General features: G+C 40.3%; 1 protein-coding gene and 1 long non-coding RNA gene across 3 annotated transcripts in view; one reads left to right on the forward strand and one right to left on the reverse strand.

The window, feature by feature from the left end:
- The window catches only part of CDKAL1 (CDK5 regulatory subunit associated protein 1 like 1), a 721,376-nt gene that overhangs the window by 655,957 nt on the left and 47,521 nt on the right, over positions 1-17,898 (forward strand). The window contains exons 19-20 of the transcript XR_004313468.1: positions 3,204-3,395; positions 6,951-7,059. The gene's annotated coding sequence lies outside the window, so the exon portion shown is untranslated. The remainder of the gene's footprint in view (positions 1-3,203; positions 3,396-6,950; positions 7,060-17,898) is intronic.
- Positions 325-16,436, reverse strand: LOC116658227. Of its 2 annotated transcripts, none has more exons than XR_004313470.1 (5): positions 15,758-16,436; positions 15,068-15,186; positions 14,191-14,624; positions 9,517-9,573; positions 325-2,836 (listed from the first exon to the last, which is right to left on the reverse strand). It is a non-coding gene; the product is annotated as an uncharacterized LOC116658227 (long non-coding RNA). The 2 variants fall into 2 exon arrangements; XR_004313469.1 differs by having other exon boundaries at positions 14,067-14,624.

Genomic DNA, 17,898 nt, shown 5'->3' on the forward strand with positions numbered 1-17,898 from the left:
AAATTTCAAAAGCAAAATGGGAACAGAAGACAGTGCAGAAATTGTGCTCCCAACTCATCTGATAAAATAATGGCTGGTGGGATTTACAATAGTGTGATTAATACTCTCAGAAATCATGGGTCCTTAAGCTTGCCGGTCTCTTTTATGGGGTATTTTAAAACAATGACATTACTTGCTGATCTCTGACCCAAGTCTCACTGTAAGGATACCACTAAGGTTGGAGAGACATTTAGCCTTTTATCATATTTTATTTATTTTAGTTAATTTGAAATATTTTATACATGCAGAAAAATCACAGAAGCTAATATTCCAGATACCCTATAATCCAGCCTCCTGGTTTAACATGATAATATTTTGTTAAATTTACAATATTTATTTTATATTTTATACCTCATCCTTCTGTGTGATATTCAGAATAAATTTCTACTCAGATTTTGAATTCACTAATGCATTGCGATTTTGAGTTTTATTTTTAATTTAGAAAAAATTTACATGGCGTGAAATGTACAGTAAATAAGTGTGTGTCCAATGACTTTTGACAGACCTACACACCTGTGTAGCAACATCCAGTAAAGGTGTACGTTTTCAGCACTAAAAAGTTTGCTCTTGCTACGTTGCATGCAGTCAGTCCCTCTCAAGAAGCAAATCCTGTTCTATCACAATAGATTATTTTTGCCTGTTTTTAAATGTCATTTAAACGAAGTCATAGAGTATATACTGTTTTGTGTCTAACTTCTTTAGCATGACATAATCTTCGAGTTTGGGTTTTATATTGAGATCTGTGGTCCACTTTGAGTTAATTTTTGTATTAATCAGAGTTTTTTTGCATATGGATATTCAGTTGCAACACAACATTTGTTGAACATGTACTGACTTTTTAAGTACTCCTCTTTGCAATTTTCCTAAAAATGTAGCTCTGGGGATTTTATTATGCATTCCTGATTTATCACAGTTCACTTAAATTAATATTGTACCACTTCATGTAAAATATGAGAATCTTACAGTAGTATAATGCCATGCACCATCACTCCATTCTTTATGAATTGTCATATATTTTGCTTTCATATATGTTATAAAATTCACAACACAATGTTGTTATAGTTAACTTAAATGGTCAATTTTGTTTGAAATAAATTTTAAAAATAAGAAAGGCAGATTTTAAAAATTCACCCACATATTTACTAAGACTGGTGGTGGTGATTTCTCTGTATAACTGAGTTTCCATCTGTTATTTCTCTTCAGTCTGAAGAACTTCCTTGAACATTTTTGAAGTGAGCATCTGCTGGGTATGAATTGTCTCAGCTTTCGTTTATCCAGAAACTTATTTAAACCTCATTTATTGAAGAATATTTTCACTGGCTGTAGAATTCTAGACTGACAGTTTTCTCTCTGTGTTTTATACATAACGTCTGATTGTTTTCTGACCTTCGTTGTTTTCTGTGCATAGTAGTCACTCATAATTCTTATTTTTGTCCGCTGATGCAGTGTCTCCTTCCTCTGAATGCTTTACAAGTTATCTTTGATTTCTAATACCTGTTTAAAAGTTTTCTCCTATTTTTATTTTACTTAGAGATTTCATCATGAATGCTTACTGAACTGTATCTTTTTAAAGTCATATATTGGAGTAATTTTCTATTTTCCCTGTAATTTATTAATGGAATAAATTATGTTGATAAAATTCGAATGCCCATTCTTCAATGTCTGTAATAAATCCTTATTTTATACACTGTTAGATATGCTTTTCAAATTTTCAGGTCCTTAACATAAATTAACAAAACAATAATAAGCTTTAAAATATAGAGTGCTTTAAACAAAAGAAATAACACTTACTACGTTTCAGTTACTTTGTCTTACTTAAACATACAAAGGCAAGTTGATCATTAGTTGTTAGAAGAAGTTTATGCTGCATTTCTCTACGTGTGCTTCTGAGACAACTGCATACAGCTTCATTGACGTATAGTGGTGACAGTTGCACATTGAAGACTGAGCTGATACTCTGAAGTGAAAAGTATTTAGAATCCTAACTCTACCACTTATGAGCCAAGTGACCTTGTGTAAGTCACTTACCTCTCAGAGCTTCACTTACCGTCTCTGTAAAGTGCGGGTGGAAATCACACCTACCCTGCAAGGTGAATGTGAACATCAGATGTGGTGATGGGTGGGGGTATGCTTTGTACATGGTAAGTTATTGTTAGTGGCTATTTTTTTCTCCAGAACTTCTCTACTCTATTTCTTTTCCCCTCTTTTTCTCCTTTTTTCAAAAACTCATACTTTAGTATTTTTTAAAGCAGTTTAAGGTTCACAGCAAAACCAAGGGGAAGTACAGAGATGTCCCATATACTTCCTGTCCCCACATGTGCATAGTGTCCCCATTATCAACATCCCCCACCAGAGGGGTACATTTGTTACAACCGATGAACCTACATTGACACATCGTAATCACCCAGAGTCCACGGTTTACATTAGGGCTCACTCTGTTGTGCATTCTATGGGTTTGAACAAACTGTATAATAATATGTATCCACTATCGTGTATCCACTATTACAGTATTGTACAGAGTGTTCTCTCTGCTCTGACTGTCACCGTTCCCGCCCCAAACCCCTGGTAACCACTGTTCTTTTTATTGTCTCCATAGTTTCACCACGGCTCTCCTTTACTCCCAGTGGTCCTCAAGGACTGTACAGCTGACGTGGGGCTGTGGGAAGCTTCTCTTTTGTGACCCTTGTTGTCACTGTCCACCACTGGATTCACTGTCCAAGCTGCTGGGCAGGACCCCTGAGGGTCCTGTTGTTGTTTGAAGGGGCATAAAAGGGAAGAAGAAATCCACTCTCATTTCCTGAGAGGGGGGAAAAAAGCGAAGAGGAAATTCGTTTGTGTCTGAGGGAAAAAGGAGGAAGAAACTTAAAGGGACTTCAGTTCTGAAGAGTGGGATTGTAGGAAAAGCAGAGTTCCCACCCTGCTTCCAATGTCCCTGTTACGTCTAGCTCACTGCTTTTCTTAAAGAAACCATGGGAAGTGATTTTAACACTCTAATTCACCTACCTTAACATTTAAATAAATTTTTAGAGGCAGGGTTGGAAACCTAACCACGTAAAGAATTCTGTTTTTAGGGGAAAAAAAAAGTGCATTGTAGATTAAACAAACAAAACAAAAACCTTGCAAGGATATTTTGTAACTTAATCCACCTTTTTATCTCTACCCAGATCTTTCATATACAACTCCTCAGCTTGACATCAGTGTTTATGAAGGGTTCTCTGTGGAAAGGGAGCTTTTGAATGGCTGAAAAAAGGTGATAAGACATCGGGATGTGTGGCAGAGGAGAGCGGCTATTCTGTTTTGGAAAGCCATGCAGATACTTTGGAATGATCTTTAAGGCGCAGTCACCAGACCTCCAGGTGAGTGTCAGATACGCAGGGCTGCCCTGACACCGGACCATACGAATCATGGAGAGTGGTGGCCAATTTCAGAGTTGAGAGCATCCTAAAGAGAATCCCAGTAAGCCTGTTCTTGGCTAAGCGGCCGAAGTTTTACACGTACCAAATCGGCACGGGTGCCCTCAACTTGCGACTCTGGGCAATAAAACTATTAAGCTGCACTATTAGGACTTAAGTTACATTAGTTCAGGTGAGTGTGCTTAAGTTTCAGATAGTGAGTCAGTTAAGTTCCTGGAATTTCCCTCCTCTTATATTTCTTTCTTCTGAATTTAAATCCTAGTTTACCTACAGGTTTCAGTATTCTGGGAGTATTCAGTATTCTGACTAAAACAGATAAAAAGAGAAGTCCTCTATATTTATAACCAGGACAGAGCACGTTCAGTGGTAGGAGAAACATCCCCATGGTTCAGCTCTAAAACCCTGAAGAGAGCTAAAAGAGAACTTGGGTTGGTGGGCAGCTGTCTGCTGATGGCATGATACACGTAAAAGATCTGCTTTTCATTTGTAATGTTATCCGGTTGGTTGGTAGCCTGGTTTGTTGTTTTTCAGAAAAATACGGCAGAGATAAACATATGCTTCCATGTTGCTCTTCTTTGCGTTCCACAATCCAGAATATAGATCTGCCTGCTTTCCCATTTGTCTCTCTTGGGAAACTCAAAATTGACTTATTAAGCTGGATTAGCTTGGGTTGATGCAAAAAAAGGTCAGATACTATTTTAAAATAGTGGTGGAAAAAGGATTTATAAAGAAACCAACCAAACAAACATGGCAGGAGGAAAGAAAAAAAAATAAGGAAAAAGTGAAAATGATGATTGATGTTGACGATGCTCTTTTAACTGAGGACTTTAAAAGCTGCAAAACATTGAGAAATCAAATCTGGAAAATAAACTCAGATTAAGAAATGTCAGATTGGAGGATAATCTTGATGGGGTAGAAGTAGGAGAAACAAATGACTCCCCGCCGCCCCCCAAAACACACACACGAGAACACTGCAAAACTGCTTTGGATGAATGATTTTTAATTCCTTCCACAAGCTGTATCTTAAGTTCCCTAATGCTTGATGCAGCGACAGCAATCTGTACTTTATATGTGAAATGAGAAATTCTTGCAGGGAAAAGGCAAATATCTTAACTTCCTTTGGCCACTGATGACTTTTTGTTTCTGCAGAGAAGCTGACAGAGCTACTGGCTTTGATTGTTTTTGATTATATAGGACTTCAACCAAAGCTCTTAAGAGTACTAAACAGTATGAGTCAAATGCTTATCTGGCTAACTCCAATGATCATATTTAAAACACATACTCCCTTGAACTCTTATTTTGATAAGTATCTTTTCAAGATTGTGCTGAACCAAAAGAATTTTTGAATAGTAAAAAGAAAAGTGTTTTAGGCAGGATGTGAGAGGCAGAACATTTTCTTTGTTCCTGATCCTTCTTGGAGGTGCCCAGAATTTGTCCTAAAGTCACAGTGGGTGAATGGCCTTTTTATGTACTATTCTATTACACAAATAATAGATAATAACAGTCATAGAGCAGCTAGTCTATGCCAGACACTCTTCTCAGTGCCTTCTATGTGTAAATTCAAATAGTCTTCACTACAGTCAAAAGTGGTAGGTATTATTATTATCCCCGTTTTTAAGATGAGAAAAGCAGGCTGCAGATAGGCAGGTCATTGTGCCAGGTCACACAGCTATTGGTACCAAGTCCAAGCTCATACTGCTCATTGCACAACAGGCCAATTAATTGAGAGATGAGTGGTGAGGGCAAGGAATAGCAACTTTATTCGGAAAGCCAGTAGCCCTCAAAGATGGTGGACTAGTGTCCCAAAGAACCAAGTTAGAGTCCAGGCGTCTTTTACACTAAAAGGGGAAAGGGTGTGGTTGGTTGCTGCAGACTTCTTGCTGCCAGAATCCTTTGTTATTGCAGCTGTCCGCATAGGTCCGATCACAATGTTCCTATAAAGCTCCAAGACAGATGTTACTCTCTGTTCTGCAACTTTTTATCTCTATTTGAATGGAAAAGTGTTATACCTTTAAAGGTCAGAGTCTGGGAAATGGGCTGTCCTACATATTTCAGTCTATAGGCAGCATACTTAAATTTTAGCAAAGGCAATAGAATACAAAGGTTAAAGTAAAAGAAACAGATCCATCATGGGGTCAGATTTGTTCTTCCCTATTACAGTTACAAAAGAGGCATATCCAAGTTACTCTGGCTCCAGAACCCACACTTTCAACCACAATACTGTGGTTCTGAGTTATATAAAGACACTGGGATTTTTAAAATAATCTATTTATGGCCATTGGTGTAAAAATATATTCATTTATCCCAGGAATAGTTTTGTTAGCAAGAGGAAGTCCCTTTTTTTGTTGCCCAGTCATTTCATAAAATCAGGTTAAATACAAAACAAGTCGGAGTTTTTGCCCTGCCGAAAAGAGTGCGGTAAGGTGTGAAGAAAGCAGGAGAAGCAGGTGTTCAGAGGGACTCGGTTTTACCTTCCTTACCTGAAAGGGATCAAGTTTGGTATTTTCCTTCTTTAAAAATATGGAGCTAACATTTAAAGAAGTGATTTTTATTTTTTTAATCAGTTTTATTTCCGCTGGCACAATGGCTGGTTTAAATTACACAGCAGCAATGAGTGATAAAAGAAATGCTTTAATTAAGAGCAGAGAAGAAAGAATATGTTTTGAATCATGAAGTCAGAAGGTGTGAGAAACCCCTGAGATTCCAGGAGCAGAGCTGCTCTCTGAAGAAAAGAATGAGTTGTTTGCTCCACCCCTCTGAGCAGTAGGAAGCAGTGTCTCTTAACACAATAGATAACTCGACACCAGGGGGTTAGAAATAGCTTTTTTTTTTTCCACCCAAAGAATCACTGTAAACAGCCTGTCAAGATGGCTGAAGTGGCTGTAAACTGGCCAGTGTTCCCTGAAGAGTGGAGAGCACACGTAGAGCAAAACGGGGAAGCGGCTGGAAGCGAAGTGGAAGAGGTTAGCCCCGGGTATGAACGGGAGGGCTGTGCAGAATCAGGAACTCAGAAAAGGGACACAAGGAGAAGCGCAGGGATGGCCACTTCCATCCAATCCGTCCGCTACTACACCCATCACTCTTCTCTTCCTGCTTTGCAATGTACAAAGTTTGCCATGACAGTGGAAGAAAGGGTCTTTGTGAGTTTGAGAGCTCAAACTGGTGAGGGGAAAGGCATCTAAAGTAATAGTGGTAAGAGTTGACAAAAAATACTAAAAGACATGGAATTTCATCAAAACTCAACAGCAGTAACCACACGTCTTGGATGCCATTGCTCAGAGTCAAAGGGAGGCGTAGCTTAGGTCTCTACTTTCTACACTGATTTTAACGGAGGAAAAGCATGGTTTCTTTCTTTTTACTATGTTTTCTGGCTAGAGAAAAAAATTCCTCAGAATTTTGTGTGCAGAGAGATAGCTTAAACAACTTGAAGAGTTATCTCTTTTGCAAAGAGACCGCATCCTTCCAATTTTCGTAATTAATTTATTTGTGATATCACAGGTTAAGCCCATATTTGATGAGAATCCTGTCAGATGAAAACATGGCCATACGGTGATTATTACAGTGGACTAGGATTCCAGATTCTGCGCTTGGAGACGGGGCAAAGCAGGTATGAGGTCTCTTGGTGGATATTTTTATTTGTGAAATGGGACAGTGCTTCTAGGTGCTTTCAGTGGTGGGGATTAATGTCGTGGTGGTGGTGAGGAATCATTCAGCACTGCACAGTGCTGGGCTTGATGACCAGTGAGTAGAGATTTGAGAACTTAGGTGTTGCAATAAGAAAGGAATTATTATCACTTGTCATCTTTTAAATTATGGAATTACATATAGCAGCTCTTCCTGCAGACTGCACATGACGCCTCTCAAAGGCACTTTACTTCATGCTTTCTGGTGTGGGAAGATTATGATCACCTTTATGCAAATCCAAAAAAAAAGTGGAGATTGGGTTAGACTTCATGGGAGATATGAGTTTGGATGACCATTATTTGCACTATAGTCAATATAATGCCAATTTACAACTGAGATGAAGAATTACAATTCTACTGAAGGTTTGTATTCTAACCAGTTGTATTCTGTATTTATTTTCCAAAATTATGCCCTTGGTGATTTTGTTATAAAGTTAATGCCCATTCATTAAAATATAGAAAAAGAGAAATCAATATGGCTCTCTTAAAGAGTCACGTACCTTGACTAATTCCACAAGGAGTGAGAGTGGACGCTGAGTTAGAAACCAGGGACTCTGATTTCCAAACCAATGCTGTCTTAGCTACATCACAGTTTAGAGTTTAGCTAATGTAATATTTTCCTTTTTTTTTTTTTTAACTTAACATTGTACCATAGGCATATTTGACTTAGAACTTTCTTGGGGCAAGGTACAACATTCTATCAAGTACCCCAATAGTGGTTTTGAACATTTAATAAAAAGTCTTGTGGAATGTCAGTGTTCAGGGTGAAGATTAAGGGCACTGGAAGGTCTGCACTGTGGGGTCTGGACCCTGCTGGAAACAGAGGCTATCTATACCCAACAGCCTGCCCTCCTAATCCTACTTGGGTACAGTCAGTAGGAAGAGGCAATGACCATGCCTGACCTCACTTCTAGGAAGTCAGAGAACGATTTCATAGACTTTAGTTGTGAGGGAGACAGAATTTTTAAGGGAAATATTTAAATCGTAAGCTAAGAGAGAGAGATGGGAACTTGTTTCCTGGGGAATCTCTGAAGAAAGAAAGGAGAAAAATCTCATCTATCCAGCATGGGTAAAGTGTGTCTTAGATGAATGTATAAGCGTGTAAATTAGTTGCTTCTAAGCTTTAGATCTGTAGGCAATGGGAAAAAGTACAAAAACAAAACTAAGCAAAGCAAAAAGGGTAATTCAACATAATACTCTCAAAAGGCAAAGCTGAGTAATACTCACACCCGGGTTATTCTAGGACGTGGATTTTACGGTGGCACCCTCCACTCCTCCCAGGTGTCCCCTCCACCTCCTCTGCTCTCTCCCAGGATGCTGTTGGATGTTCCTTCATCTGCTGTTTTCTGTGCAACCCAATTTCCTTCCAGGAATTCACTCCATTCCACCAAAGATACTTGCCATGGATACACCTCCCATGTAGATTTAATCTTTAGTTACTGAAGTATCAGACTCATTTAACAGTTTGTATATTATAGTTGGATTGGGGCTCAGCCTCTCTACCATAGCCTTCGCTGCTAAGAGCTGCAGCTCGCTTCACGTGCCTTGAGTAGCCCCCACCTCGGCACCCATCAGCGAGATCTGTTTTCTCTGCAGAAGCACATGCATTGCCCCACGCTGACAGTCACTTGGTTTAGCATTGGCTAATCACCAGTACCGTTCTGTGAAGTGAGATTCATAGATGCTGATTGCATTTGTTACATAAATTACTTCATTATTAAAATCAGGTCATTTGAGCCTCCAAACCATTAACATGAAGGTTATTAACATAATTTCATAAGCTAATAAATCAAGCACAGGAAAAGAATTAAAGGGTTCTTAGTGATAAGTGTTTCTTCAGAGATTAAGGAACACAATTTTCTTATGCATATATTAACATTCTCTGAGTGGGTTCCTGTAAGCAGTTTCCTTCTCTCTGCATACATGACTCAACACTCTGTCTTCTTCATACTCGGCCTCTGAAGCTCATTTTCAAAATTAAGGGTCTTTTTTTACCTTTTCAAATAACTATAAAGCAATTTTCAACTGAACCCATTAGCCTTCTGTGATATCCACTACCTGTAAAATTGTTATCTTTTCACACTTCTTAGACTGCAAGAGCCTTGGGATGGGGAGAGCAGGTCAGGTAGAGTTGGAAGGGAAACTCCCTTGGATTGGTCTCAGGTAATGCAATTTTCATTCTAGGTGAATTTAAAATGTATTCCTAGTCTTAAGAGGTTCTAGTGAAGTTCTAATTATCTCTCTAATTACAACACATACTGAGGTTAAGTGTTCTTATCAAATGGTGCATTAAAAATGTGTTTTATTCCCGGGCTGGATCTAACAGGCTGAGATACTGGCCTGAACACACAGAAATTGGTTCCCCCGTTCATTTCACTTACCAGATTGTGAGCGATTTGGAGGGACAGAGCCATCATTATCCAGTGCAATGATGTTGCCTAGAAACGAAGATAAGTTCCAATTTAAATTAGACTACAACAACTTTATCCGTTGTGCAATTTGTGTAATGTCTTTAGCAAACAGCAACTGATGGGTCATAATTGAAATACATGGAATGTTGTTAGTGAGCATTGCATGTGATTTTACAGGTGGATTTGGGAGATGGGTGTGACCAACGGTTCTTTCCAAGCACACGTGTAGTGATCACACCACGCCTTTTCCTCTCTAATCTTCAGTGACTACAGATATTCCCTTGAGTAAAGCACAAGCTCCCCTGGACTTCCTCCTCTCTGCCTGCTTAAAAACTTTCAACAGCATGTCATTGCTCTTAGGATTAAAACAGTATCTCTCAGCATAGCGCACAAGCCCCGCGTGGTCTAGCCTGCCCTCACTGGTCCAGCCTTGTTTCACAGCTTGCTTTGCTATTCTGCTTGCTTTCTTCATAAGTGCTTTTTTTCCCTTCCTATCACAGGGCCTGTGCACAGGCTTCCCTCTCTGATGATAATGCGTTTTCTCTGCTCTCTGAATCCATTTACTTCTATTCATTCTTCAGATCTGACCTCAGGAGCCACTTCCTCCAGGAAGACTTCCCTGACCTCTATGATTAGATCACATCTTCCTGGCTGTGATAATACCATGAATGTCTCATTTAAATGTTATGTTTGTCACAATTGCCATTTTAAATTTTATAGTGTTTTTTTCCAATGATAAATGTGGTTACATGATGAAAAAAATCAAAGTGAAATAGAAAGATATATTCTAAACTATCTAGCTTTGATTTCTGTTCTCATTTACCCCATAACCTCTCCTTTTAGAGGTAAACTTTTTTTTAATTAGTTGCTTATTTATCTTTCCAGTATTTCTTTTTTGCAAGGACAAATGCAAATCTGTATCTTGTTCCTCCCCTTTTAAACACAAAAGGTAGCGAACGTACTTTGTACCTGTTGTACACCATGCTTTTCTTCCCTAACCATGTACTCTTGAGCTTATTCTGTATCAAGACATGAAGAACCTGTCTCCATTTTACAGCTGCATAGAATTCCACTGTGTTAACTCTTCGTTGGTTCTGGAACCAGTTCCTTAATGCTGGCGTTGAGTTGTTCTCAGTCTTTTACTTTTTTTACTGAGCACTGTCAGTTACAATGTGTCAATTTCAGGTGCACAGCACAATGTCCCAGCCATGCATATACGTACAAGTATTCGTTTCATATTCTCAGTCTTTTACTATTACAGGTAATGCTGCAATCAATAATCACGTGTTCCTGTCCCTGTTATGTTACGCATGTGTGAGTTCTATGCAAATACCCACATGTAGGATGGCTGGGTCGAAGGACAGATGCGTCAGTGATTTTGATAGACATCGCCCTATTACCATTCCTGTGGGTTGTACCATTTCCCACCTTTATCAGTAACACATAAGTGCCCATTTCTTCATAGCTTGACCAGGGGTGTTGCCCAAGTTTTGATGGGGAGGTAAGAAATGGTACTCAGGGCAGTTTTAATGTGCATCGTTCTTATTTTGAGTAAGATTTTCTCATCATGTGCTTAAGGAGAATTTGTAGTTTTTGTGTGCGTGAACTGTCTGTCCATGTTTCTTGCCCCTTTTCTGTTGGGTGCTTAATCATTCCCTTCCTGTTATCTCGGTGCTTTTTATGGTGGAGATTAACCATTTATCTGTGATATGTGCTGCAGCATTTTCCCCAGTTTGTCATTTGTCAGTAGTGTTTTTGGATAGTTAATACCTATTTCCTTTGCTAAGGCACTAATACCAGGGAGGGCAAGTCTCGCATCTCTTGTGCTACCACTGTGCCTCCGCAGATCCGTTCCCTCATCTGTAAAAAATATAAGCCTTATTAGAGGGCCCTCTCACCTCTGAAAGGCTATGATTCTGCTTTCTCTTCTTACTTTTCGGTTTATTAAGGTTCCCCTGTCTTCCCCACCTTTGGGTCCCACGTACCACTGGGAAATGTGGGGATTAATATAGTGTCACCTGAGAAGTGCCTAGAAAGGCTCCCTCCCCCAAGTATCCCACTTGGTTTTCATTTGAAACTTCGCCATGAGTGATACATTTTGTCTTCTCAGTTCCCACTAGCTTTATTCAGGTCTCTGGTACTTGCCACCTGGACGTAAGCCAGTCTCCAAATTTGTCTGCCTGGATCCTGTCTTCCCCTTTCAGTCTCTGTGCTGTCCGCCTCCAGGTGTTGTTTCTTATAGAACAGCCCACCTGATCGGGGACCTTTCTCACCCACCTTTCTTGTAGTGCCCATTTCTTTTATAAAAGTGCCAGGTCCCTTCATGATAAGGTCTCAAGCTGCATTTTCAGCTGCGCGTCTCATGATGGCGTCCTGGTCCCTTTCGTTCCGTCACATAGGCTCCTCAGTCTCATCCACCTCCACCTCTTCTCAGGCTGGTCCTTCCACCTGACATGCCCTTCTTTTATTCAGGTCGGTCTGATTCTGCCTACGAAATATCACCCATCTCTCACCATCCTCCTATCGGGCTGGGATTGAACTCTGCTTTCCCAGTGCACTCATAATAGTTTGAATAAAAGATCATACTGGGTGTTTTTCTTGGAAAGTGTGTGCATGGCTCTCTGTCTACCAAAGGATAACCTCTTTGAGGGCAGAAATGTATTCTTTTCCATCCTCACAGAGTCTGTAAGAAATAGTCCCTTAGGCATTTATTGACTAGAATTAAAGCAGCACTCACTCCCAGGAACTTTAATTTTAATTTAATTTGTACAATACTCCTGGGATGGTAGCAAGTTAAGTCTTAAATAGATAAAAGTTAATTAGTTTAGCTTATTTGGTTTTTCCTCTTAAATTATGGTTCAGTGAAATATTAGTGTGCACTTTTGTGTATGGGTGTGTGTGTGCGTGTGTGCGTGCATGCGCAGAGACACACACGCACACACACACGTGCACAGACTATTACATGCTCATGGGAAGGGAATAGTGTTGAAAGGGAGGGAAAGTATGTAGAATACTTAGAATAGAGGGGCACTGAGGAGAGCAGCCTTCACTTTATGGTTTTGCCAAAGAGCAGCTCTGCTCGTTCCTGAAACAGCCTGCCTCAGTGTCCTGCCAAATTCTATCTTTCCCATCTTTCTGATTTTGGATAAAATTTATCCATGGAAACTTTTCTAGTTAACCCATAACCACCACAGCCCTTGTATCACTCTGATCGGTTAACACTTTCTGCAGGGATATATCTTGAGGTTATCTGATATATCTTGAGATTATCTTATCTCCTCTTGATCCTTCCTGAGAAATAGCTCATGAATATCTGAGGGTGAAAGAATTCTCCAGGATATTTGATCTGGGTCAGATCCTAGTGCTCCTCCCCCACCGTACTCTCATTCAGCTGTGCCCTCGGCTGCCTGGAATGAAGACATCATTCCTGTCTCCCTTGCAGCTAGTTGTGGCCATGTGACTAAGTTTGGGTCAATGGGAGATGAGTAAAAGTGCCACATATAACTTCCAGAAATGACTTTTGAAGAAAGAAGGTGCCCCCTTTTGGACCCTTTCTCCATCCAGCGGAAAGGGATAGTCAAAATAATGGATGAAGCTGGACGAACCATCTTAGACTATGAGGTGGCATCCCTTTGCTAAAACTGGCAGTATAGCAAAATAGACCCTGAGTCTGTGATGACTCTCTGCCGTTGCACTTCTCAATACCTGCCCCCCAGACTTCTTCTATATGAAAGAGAAGTAAGACATTTGTCTTGTGCAGGTCTTCATTATTTACGGTTTCATTATTCAAGGCCAAACCTAATCCTAATTGAATATAGTCATAAAAAAGAGCAGGACCTGGAGAATTACAAAGAGCCCTCAAACAAGACCCAAACTGATGCTCTGTCTGGATAATAGTCGTTTTTTTTTAAATCTTCAAAAGGGAGGGGAAGAAGATCCAAATTGTATGCTATGGGGCATCTTCTCTTCTCCATGGTGAGAGCAGAGCACGGGCCCATCACACAGCTGGAAGTCTGGAAGGGCAGGAAGTACCAGAGAACTGAGTTATGAGCAGGAGGACTCCCGCAAAGCGTAAGGAGCTGGAAGGTAATGGATGCTGGCATTTCAGGCTTCCAGAAGCTGAGTTCAAAATGTGTGTGATGTAGACTTTGCTGGCATGGGATCTTCATTCCTCCACCATGGAACTAACTTTTGCTTATGGTAATTAATATATTAAATGACCTTGTAGTGACATAGAAAACAAACTTACGGTTACCAGGTGGGGAAGAGGATGGGAAGGGATAAATTGGGAGTTCGAGATTTGCAGATACTATTATATATAAAATAGATAAACAGGTTTCTACTGTACAGCACAGGGAACTGTATTCAACATCTTGTAGTAACCTATAATGAAAAAATATGAAAACGAATATATATATGTATGACTGGCCTATTATACTGTGAACCAGAAATTGACACAACATTGTAAACTGACTTTACTTCGATTTTTAAAAAATGACCTTGTAGTGATAATACCTCACCTTGTTTAAGCCACTTCTATTTGGAATTTGAAAGAAGAGAGCAAAGAAATTCCAGGCTGGCATGATTCCACAAAGCAAACTATCCGAGAAGATTCTTGTCAAGATGCAGTGACATGGGCATTACCTGTGGTAGAGAAACCGTGCTCCGGAAAGGAAGTGATTCTCCCTAAACCACCTCTGAACCCGCTCCCTTGAGGCTCCTAGGCCAGTTCTTTCTCCTCAACACTGTTTTATCTGCAAATTTAATCCACTCTCCATTGGGAAAATTGGTTGTGCCCTGGGAAACTGGGCTGAAGTGGAATGGAATATTTATCTTTCCCCTAAGGTCATGGATGATCAAACACTGAGATTTCATCTACCACCCACGGAAGAGAAACGTAGCTTTCCAAATGTCTGCAAGAAAAGTTTTTTCAAATTGCGCATGTTTCTGACTGTAAGGAATGAGTCTTGCGTGAGATGACGTGTGGTAAAACACTCCGAGGTGCAGTCGTAAGGTCTGAGTCTTCCCTGTGGAGTCAGAGATCTCCAGGTGGACAGTCACAGCTACAGAGCTGTGCGCTGGACAACGAAACAAACAAAAAATAAATATGACAAACGTTTTCTTTGATATTAGATGACAGTTTCTCAAAGCACAGAGCTCTTCAAACAATAATACTTCTATTTTTAAAAAAAACCCAACATGTTATTTCTTTCTACTAAATCTTTCAGCATATTTCTTACTCATTACAAATTTCTAACATCTGAATGTGTATAAAGGCACTAAATCCAGGTTGGATATAACAAATCCTCGTATCATGGGAGACGTGCTTTTTCAGACTCAGTTCTCCATCACTTTAGGAACGTGGCCTATCTTAGAATCTGAGGTTTTTAACATTGTAAGAAGCCTCTTAGTTCAATATGTAAATAATCCAGTCCGTTCCTTTGTAAATGAGAAAAATTGAGGTCCTAAGAGATCTTTTTGGGCTCAAAGTCACAAAGCTAGTTGAAGTTTTAACAAATACCTTTTCAATTCCTTTTATATCTTTGCAGAACAGATTAAAAAGAAATCATTTTTTCTTCTCCTTCTGTTTCCCCATCCACTCAGCATTCCAGGTGAGGTTTCATGTTTGGAATCATAAACCTGGGACAACAAAGTACTACAATATACAATTTATCAAAGATTTTTTTTTTAAACTCTGAAGGCACAAAATGTATCATCACCATTCATTCTTTCTCACTTTTGCTGTCAGCTTTTCATGCATGGGTTGAACTGGCTGTGCTTTTTGCACTGAGGTGTGTGTGTGAAGCTGTCAGGTGTTAACAGCTAATTAGGAGCATTTCATAGCAGAAGCAGACCTCGCTAATACAACCAAGTTTCTGTGTCACAGTGGCAGTGGCGCTGGTGCTGGCGCCGGTTGCGCTGCTCTTTGGTGTCAACAAAGAAAGCCCACCATAGTGGCGGCATTAGCCCAGGGCTGGGAGAAGCCTTCTGAGAGCAGCCAACGTCCTCATTTGGAGCCTGCCAAGTAACCGTGTTGGCCGTTGGTCTGAGCAAACTGCTAGATGCCGCAAGGCCTCTGGTAACCCAGGGCTGGCTTCTCTGACAGATATTTACATGCAGCAAACCGCAGGCATCCAAAAGGGGGACCAAATACTTGTGAAAAGAGCCGGAGTCTAAGAGAAAGAGACTGAGATGGTAGCCACCAGTCTACCTCTAAGTGGGCGATGTTTCCACCCCATCCACTTGCATTGGCAAAATAGCGGCTGGCCAAGCTTTCAGCCCTCAGGCGGATGTTATTAGCAAGAAGTAAAACAATGAATGAAACAGCAGGCTCTGGGGGAAGGAGGAGAGAGAATGACATGTTAACATCACATAACTGGGAGGTGATAAAATCCACGTCCTCTCTTCATAATTTATCTGATTTACTGCTGACAGTATCGCTAGTCTATAAAATATCAAAGTTCTATTTGACGCATTCCAGGGAATTCAGTATTTTGCCTTCTCTGAAATTTATTAGGATGTAGTACTTTTCACTTTTAATTTCAGACTAGCTTCAACTCAAAAAAAAAAAAAAAAACCCAACGAATGAATTCATCAGTATTTATTCAGTAACAACTGTGTACGCCAGGGCCTGTGCTCAGAGATAGACGAAAGCTTGGACCTGCACAATTCTTGCAGTACATTTCAGGCATCATGTAATTCATACAAATGCCCTGTTGAGCACCTGTTCTGGACCAGGCAAAGAAGGCTGTTTTGACATTACTGTTTTGAGGTGGCCACTTAGTAATTGCTACCTTCACTTCCTTTTTTACCTCCTTCCCAGGGAATACAAAAATTTCTGAACTCTTGTCACTGATATTTAGTGCAAACTACTAGAAACTGATTGTCAGATGGGACACAGAGAATACAGTTGGTTTCACAATTATGCAGTGCTCCTAAAAACCAAACCATAGGGACTTCTAGCTAAATATGGCAGGTAGAAACTAAAAACAAAACAAAACATGACTATCCCTCCAGTCCTGCTGAAAGTCCCGCTAAGATGACAGCAAGAGAATGTAAAACACATGTCAGTAAGGATGCTGGGAATTGTGGATGGAGGCTTACCAGTCCCTCACAGTACCACATGAGTCCCTGGTTATGACTCAGGAAGCAGGGCATTCAATGCAGAAGTACCTCGGAAGCACATCATGGGTCAGAACATCGCAGATGATTATAGAAGAGATGGAGATCACCAGGGTCTTTAAAAGTGATCTTATAGAAGAGGATGGGGATGCTCCCAATACATAAAGAAAAACAACTCCAGTCATGACGGAGGAGATGAACGCTATATACTACTGTATGACACAACCCAGTCTGTCAGAAGAAGCCTAAGAAAGAGGTTGCAAAGAAGAGGTGCAAGTCTTCCAGTGTCTCTGGCTCAGAAGAAAGGTCAGGTAGCTCAGAAGAAGGCAAGTCAGGAGTGAGAGACAAACCAAACCACCATCTTCTATGAAGGTTTTTCCGATAAAGACAATAAACTTACTAACCAAGCAGCTAAAACATCACCACCACCACCACCACCAATAACAAAAACTTTTGTCACAGTAAAACAGATGAAAAGTGTCTAAAATAAGAGGAAAGTAAGATTTAAAAAGTTAGAGTAGCCATAAAGGATACCCAGCAGGAGCCCTAGAATAAAGCAGAAAAGTTACTAGATGGAGTCGGCGCACCCACAACGTGAACGACAGAAGACCCCTGTCGAGACACATCATTGTCTTTTCTTTCCCCCAAGAAGTTCAGTAGTAGAGATGACTGAAAAATTCTAAAGAAAGCCTGATTATGGACAAAGGAACAGGCATCAGAATGGTCTCAGAGGTCTTAAAAATAACTTTGGAAGGTAGAAAAGCAATGCCTTCACAATTCCAAAGAAAATAATTCCCACCTTCACTGTTAAACAAGTCTGCAAGTGGGCTAGCATTTCGGACATTCAGAGTCTCAAAAAGCTGTCGCCCATGAACCACTTTTCAGGAGTCCACCAGAGAATTTCCTCCAAGATAAGGAGAAAACTCAGAAGATGCTAGCGGACAAGAAACGGCATTCTACAGAAGAAAGTAGCCAAGGGGACCTCAGAGTGGTTAGTCTGCGACAGGCCCACGGAAGACCCAGTCCAGGTGGGAACAGAAGGTTAGAGAGGTCCAGAGGGGTGACTCCAAGCGGGTGGGGGAAGAAACTGACCGTTCATCTGCTGTACCTGTTCTCAGGAAATGTATGCTTATTGCAGAGTTGGGAGCCGGATTACCAAGTACGTAGATAAACTTAAGCAAACAGGTCAAAACAGTTATTTACTCCGAGGATCAGAGCACCAATCCCTAT

This window comes from Camelus ferus, chromosome 20 (assembly GCF_009834535.1).
Source record: "Camelus ferus isolate YT-003-E chromosome 20, BCGSAC_Cfer_1.0, whole genome shotgun sequence".
NCBI lineage: Eukaryota > Metazoa > Chordata > Mammalia > Artiodactyla > Camelidae > Camelus > Camelus ferus.